The following is a 6,284-nucleotide window of genomic DNA, read 5'->3' on the forward strand; positions in this document are numbered from 1 at the left end:
AAGACTATGAAATATTCCATATATTTCTCACCTTGCTTAAAAGAAAATTTTATTTGAAAAAGAAAAGTGAGATAGTTGAATTTTGAGTTATATATTAAGAATAGTTCAATTATCTTGATGTGGTGGTATTGCTTTTATTTTCTGAATGCATGAATAAATAGTGCATATTTGATGTTGGAGTTAAAGAACGTTGGCTCTTGAAAGAATGATGATAAAAGTGAAGTATTATTGGTAATCTGAAAAATTCAAAAATTGATTCTTGAAGTAAGAAAAAACAGCAAAAAGCAAAAAGCAATAAACGAAAAAAGAAAAAAGAAAAAAAAAGCAAAGAGAATGCAAAAAAAAAGAAGAGAAAAAAGGCAGTAGCTCTTTAAACAAAAAGGCAAGAGCAAGGATCCAAGGCTTTGAGCATCAATGGTTAGGAGGGCCTAAAAGAAACAAAATCTTGGCCTAAAAAGTTCAAATGAACTCCTCCCCCTAATTATATGCTTGTGGTGTGAAAGTGTCAAGTGAAAAGCTTGAGACTGAGCAGTTAAAGTCTCGATCTAAAGCAAAAAGAGTGTGCTTAAGAACTCTGGGGGATTCTAACAAAGCTGAATCACAATCCGAAAGGGTTCACCCAGTTAAGTGTCTGTGGTGTTTATGTATCTAGTGGTAATACTGGAAAACAAAGTGCTTAGGGTCACGACCAAGACTCAAAAGAAGCTATGTTCAACAATAAAAAAGAACTAAATTAGGAGAGTAAATAATATCATCTGGATTCTAATTTTCTAAAGATGCCAATCATTTTGAGCTTCAAAGGAAACTGAGATGCCAAAACTATTCAGAAGTAAAAAGTTACTAGTCCCGCTCATCTAATTGAAACTAAGCTTCATTGAGAACTCTGAGATTTATTGTATCCTTTTCTTCTTTTTAACCTACTTGTTTTTGGTTGCTTCGGGACAAGCAACAATTTAAGTTTGGTGTTTTGATGAGCGGATATTTTATACGCTTTTTGACATCATTTTTATATAGTTTTTATTATGTTTTGTTTAAGTTTTATAATATTTTCATATGTTTTAGTGCAAAATTCATATTTTTGGATTCCATTGATTTTATGTGTTTTATGGTGATTTCAGGTATTTTCTGGCTGAAATTAAAGAGCTTTGGCAAAAGTCTGATTCAGAGATAGAGAAAGGATTGCAGATGCTGTCGGATTCTGACCTCCGTGTACTCGAAGGAGAATTTATGGAGCTACAGAAGTCCAAATGGATCACTCTCAATGGCATTGTAAAGCTAACATCCAGGGATTTCCAGAAATATATAGTCTATACTTTTCTCTGGAAATGAAGGCCCAAAACTAGCGTTCAACGCCAGCTACCTACCCCATTCATGGCGTTGGATGCCCAAAAGGGAGCAGCTGGCGTTCAAACGCCAAAAAAGGAGTTCAAATCCAATGTTCAATGCCCAAGAGGGAGTACCACACGTGAAGACACCCTTAGCTCAGCCCAAACACTCACCAAGTGGGCCTCAGAAGTGGATTTTCGTATTATAAGACCATTCTATCATATTTTTGTACTTCTTAGTCATTAGATTAGTATATATAGGAGAAGATCAACCATGTTTAGGATCTCTCCAGCATATCTTCTTCACCCACTTTTACATTCGAACCTTTCATTGTAAGCTATGAGTCACTAACATCCTAGGTTAAGGTTAGGAACTTTGCTGATTCTTATGAATTAATAATATCACTATTCTACTTCAATCTATGCTTCATTCGCTTCTAAGATGTATCTTCTTCTTCATCCTAATGAATTGAGAGTGTAACTTGACCATCATCCCTATTCACATGGGTTCTTGCGAGTCCTTGACGGGATAGTACTGAACCACAAGCTTGATCATACATCTTTTAGACGGCTAATCCACGACTTCTTTGGGTACTTGGAGACATCAGTGTAATCGAGGTGCGGGGCGATTAGGGCCTTTGTGGTATAGGCTAGAACTAAAGGAGAAGCATTCTCTGATCCGGAAGATCCGACCTTGTCTGTGACGTTTTGAGTAGGATCACCAAGGGAATGGATTGCTAGAGCTTCACCCCCGTTCAGATTGGATAACCGCTGACTCGGCATTTGATCTGAAGCAGAGTAGATTAATGACTGCTGACCCAGCGTTGGTCATATATAGCCTGCCATGGAATGAATAAGCAGAAGTTGGAGTAGATGGTGAGAAAAGTTGATCCAGAAGGAAGAAGCATCTCCGAAGCCTCAACCGTTCTCATACCATTGATTTTACACCTATCCAGTAACGTTTTATTTATTTATTTATTTTATGCATTTTTCACAACAACAATAATTTTTCTATCTGCCTGACTAAGATCTACAAGGTGTCCATTGCTTGCTCAAACCAACAATCCTCGTGGGATCGATCCTCATTCACCTGATGTATTACTTGGACGATCTGGTGCACTTGCCGGTCTATTTGTGCGAAACTTGCGGAGTTAGTTTCGTGCACCAATGAGCAAGGCCTACGATAGAGTGGAGTGGTGTTATCTGTGGTTCATTATGAAGAGAATGGGTTTTGATGCTAGATGGATAGCATGGATCAAAGAACTGGTTTCTACTGTTTCTTACTCTGTACTTGTGGAAGGCAAACTTTTTGGCTGTTTTAGGCCAACTAGGGGTATCCGTCAAGGGGACCCCTCTATCACCGTATTTTTTTCTCTTTTGTGCAGAAGGACTTCTCCTTCTGCTACATTGGATAGAGCAAAATAGGGTTATTCAGGGAATTCAGATTCTCAAAAGAAGTCTGGCTATTAACCACCTTCTCTTTGCAGATGACTCCATTTTATTCTGTAAAGCATCAGAAAAATCATGTGCTAATATCCTGACTCTACTTTATGACTATGAGATGGTTAATGGACAAAAAGTCAACCTAAACAAGTCAGCCGTCTTCTAGAGTCATAACACTCCGCTCCACATTAGACAACAATTAGCAGAATGTCTTAATATTGGCCATATAGGGGTCTAAGATAAATAACTGGGCCTCCCATCTTCTGTACAAAGATCTAAAAAAGACAATTTTTGAGCCGTCAAAGACAGTACAAAAGAAGGTACAATCTTGGACGAGAAATCTATTGTCAGCAGGTGGAAGACGTGTCCTAATTAAGGCTATTGAAGAAGCAATTTCTGTGTATACTCTATCCTGTTTTAAGATACGTGATTCACTTTAAGATGAGATTCACAACATTTTAACACAATTCTGGTGGGTTCAGAGAGGCACTGAAAGGAGAATGTCATGGATTAGCTGGGACAAAATGACAAGACCCAAAAGAGAAGGAGGATTGGGTTTCAAAGACCTGTGTGCACAAAATTTGTCTCTGCTTGGAAAACAATTTTGGAGATCGGCTGTTAATCTTAATGCACTACTCATCCAAATGTTAAAGGGTAAGTATTTTAGATATAAATCTTTTTTGATTGCAAGCAAAGGGACTAACCCTTCCTGGAGTTGGCAAAGTCTTTTAGAGGGTAGAAAAGTGGTGAAAAAAGGATTGTTGTGGACTATAGGGTCAGGAGATGATGTTAATGTTTGGCAAGAACCTTGGATGTCGCCCCCATACCCATATCATATTAGTCTCAGCAATCAATCCAGCAACAATATGTTTTCAATTAATAGAGTAAATGACTTATTGACCACAGGAAGAAGATGGAACTGAGAGCTTATCGAATTAATATTTTCTCCTTAAATAAGAACTCGCATCCTCTCTATAGAGCCGAATAATAACAGCAAGGACTCTCTAATTTGGGCCTTGAACTCCAAGAAGCAATATGATGTGGTATCTGGATATGTGGTTGCGTACGGCTTGCACATGAGCCGATTAATCAGCTACCTGGAATCATGCAAAACCCAAGAAGCTGGAGAAAAAAATTTGGGGCTTACAATTACCAACAAAGATTAAAATCTTTTTGTGGAGAGCTGTGCATGAAAGATTACCTGTACTGAGCCTCATCCACTAGCATTTCCAATCGACTCCACCTTTGTGTCCCAGATTTAAATTAACCCAGGAAACCATCATCCACTACCTTCGATGGTGCGACCCTGCTCAAGAGGTACGGGGAGTAGTTGATTTGAAGCTGGTGCAGCCATTGAAAAGTGGTTCCCCCTTTGTGGAGTGGTGGACCCAGGTACTATTAGGTGCTAGAAATGGGAGAGAAGGTGACGATACCCTCAACATCTTCGCTGCTCTTTGTTGGGCATTGTGGAAAGCACGTAATAAAGAAGTGTTTGAAAATGAGAAAACTCCTGTCCAACAGATCTCGAACTCAGCAAGAAAAATTTGCCAGGAGATGAATAGAAGATAAATTTCCTAATTTTCTAATGTATTTTTCTTTCTTTAGTTTATTAGTTATTATTGTAGTCACTTATGACTTCAATTGGAAAAATCCCACTACTATTTCTTTAGTCTCACATTGAACTTTGTATCACTTTCTTAAAATAATGCAATTACCTTCACATTAGGAAAAAAAACCTACTATTTCTAGAAGAAAAAATGCAAGTGAAAATAAAAGTTATATAAGATGGAATAATGAAATTGATGTTCATAACAACGATAAAAAAGTAAAGTATAATTATTGTTCAAAATCTATCAATGGAGGAATTTTTATGAAGTTTTGATTGTGTTCTAAATTAAACTAAATGCATACTTGTAGAGAGTTTAACCACCTTGCTCTTCACTCAATCAATTTAATATATGGTGTAAATGTAAAGGTTTCCTGGGGTTGAGTGCGCGCAGGAAAATAGAACAAAAAGAACAATAACAGAAAATTAGGGTTGTATGCTACAACTCATTGGTAAAATGGAATATCGGTATGATTTTAATCGTCTTAAGACAAAAGACCAGAAAAATTGATGATATACCTATTATTCCTTGTTTCGATTGAGATCAAGACTTGTCCCAAAAATTATAGGATACAAACCAATTAGTGTTGTTTTATCACTGCTGCGATGCTCAAAAGGAGAAATGCAAGCTCATTTGCTTCTGAACCTTAGTTCCCAGGAAACAAAAAAGCTAGCAAGGTTCAAATAAAAGCTTCTATAGTCTTGTATTCACTCAAAAAAAAACCTAGTAGCTTTGATAAACCATTCATTCTTGAATGGCTGCAGGGCCATTGACCTCCTGCAAAATAGCAAAAATAATTAATAGAACAAAGAAACTCAAAAGTCCATAGCAGAATTAGCGACTACCTTATTCTCAATCACCACCCCATCAGGAATTTCCAGTCTCAAGCCAGGTTTTGCAGTAATAGCCACTTGCCCCTGACAGGTGTGTCACAGAAAAAGCAATTGTTAGTCATAACACTTGTCCTTTCCAAATATATAAAATATATAAGATTTTGAGCTATTATATACACCAAAACTCCATGATTCATTTATCACTTAAACATGGAAAAAGAAAAAGTATAGTTTTTTCTTAAATTTTGAAAAAAGAAGGGGCCCGAGGGGGTGGGGAAGGTGATTTTATGAAACACACAGCACAACACACTGCACTGCAAAATTAAATGCAATTTTTTATGTATCCAACACGCATATCATGCCAAAGAGAAAACATATTATCTATTATACCTTGAAAGTAATATTAGCTCCAAACCACACATTGCCTCTCACGGTCAAACTATCTAAACCAACGATGCTTGGAATGGATTTGAAGCGACTTTGAAAGTCACCACCCTGGGAATGAAACAGAAGATTCATAATAAAAAAGGAATAGCTAGGCAAAGGTGTGACAAGAAACCAATATATCATCTTCACCTTTTGAAATTCAGGTCCCAGATCTATCACTGGATTTAAAGGGTTAGTCCAAGCTGGATTACGAGTTAAGACACCTTCTTTACATGTGTAAAGATCTGACTGCAAGAATACATATTTGGGGAGAGTGGAAATTAGTCAAATAGAACAAAGTATGCTTCTGAGTAACAGAATGTACAAATTACATGTACATCAGGCCAGAATCACTTGTAGTAGAAGTAAATTTGACGTTGCATCCAAGGGAAGAAAACGTGGTTCAGGTACACTGACACCAATCAATTTATCGAAGAACTGACATCCAAACAAAGAAGCCTACACTTAAAGGACCAACTAAGAACTTCATATCTAGCAGAAAACAACTTGTAATACTGGTTAGCAGCTTCTTTTCTTAATCATTTTCTTTTAGGAAGACAGTTATGAGAGACTTTAAAACTCACTATGGATCAAAACAAGAATAAGTTTCCTAGATAAGACAGGTGCTACTAGAGCATAAGGTGTCTAAA

The 6,284-nt window shown here is 37.0% G+C and overlaps 1 long non-coding RNA gene across 1 annotated transcript; it reads right to left on the reverse strand.

The window, feature by feature from the left end:
• LOC107616902 lies at positions 4,869-5,957 on the reverse strand. The gene is made up of 4 exons (XR_001614694.2): positions 5,785-5,957; positions 5,599-5,703; positions 5,221-5,292; positions 4,869-5,152 (listed from the first exon to the last, which is right to left on the reverse strand). It is a non-coding gene; the product is annotated as an uncharacterized LOC107616902 (long non-coding RNA).

This window comes from Arachis ipaensis, chromosome B09 (assembly GCF_000816755.2).
Source record: "Arachis ipaensis cultivar K30076 chromosome B09, Araip1.1, whole genome shotgun sequence".
Classification (NCBI taxonomy): domain Eukaryota; kingdom Viridiplantae; phylum Streptophyta; class Magnoliopsida; order Fabales; family Fabaceae; genus Arachis; species Arachis ipaensis.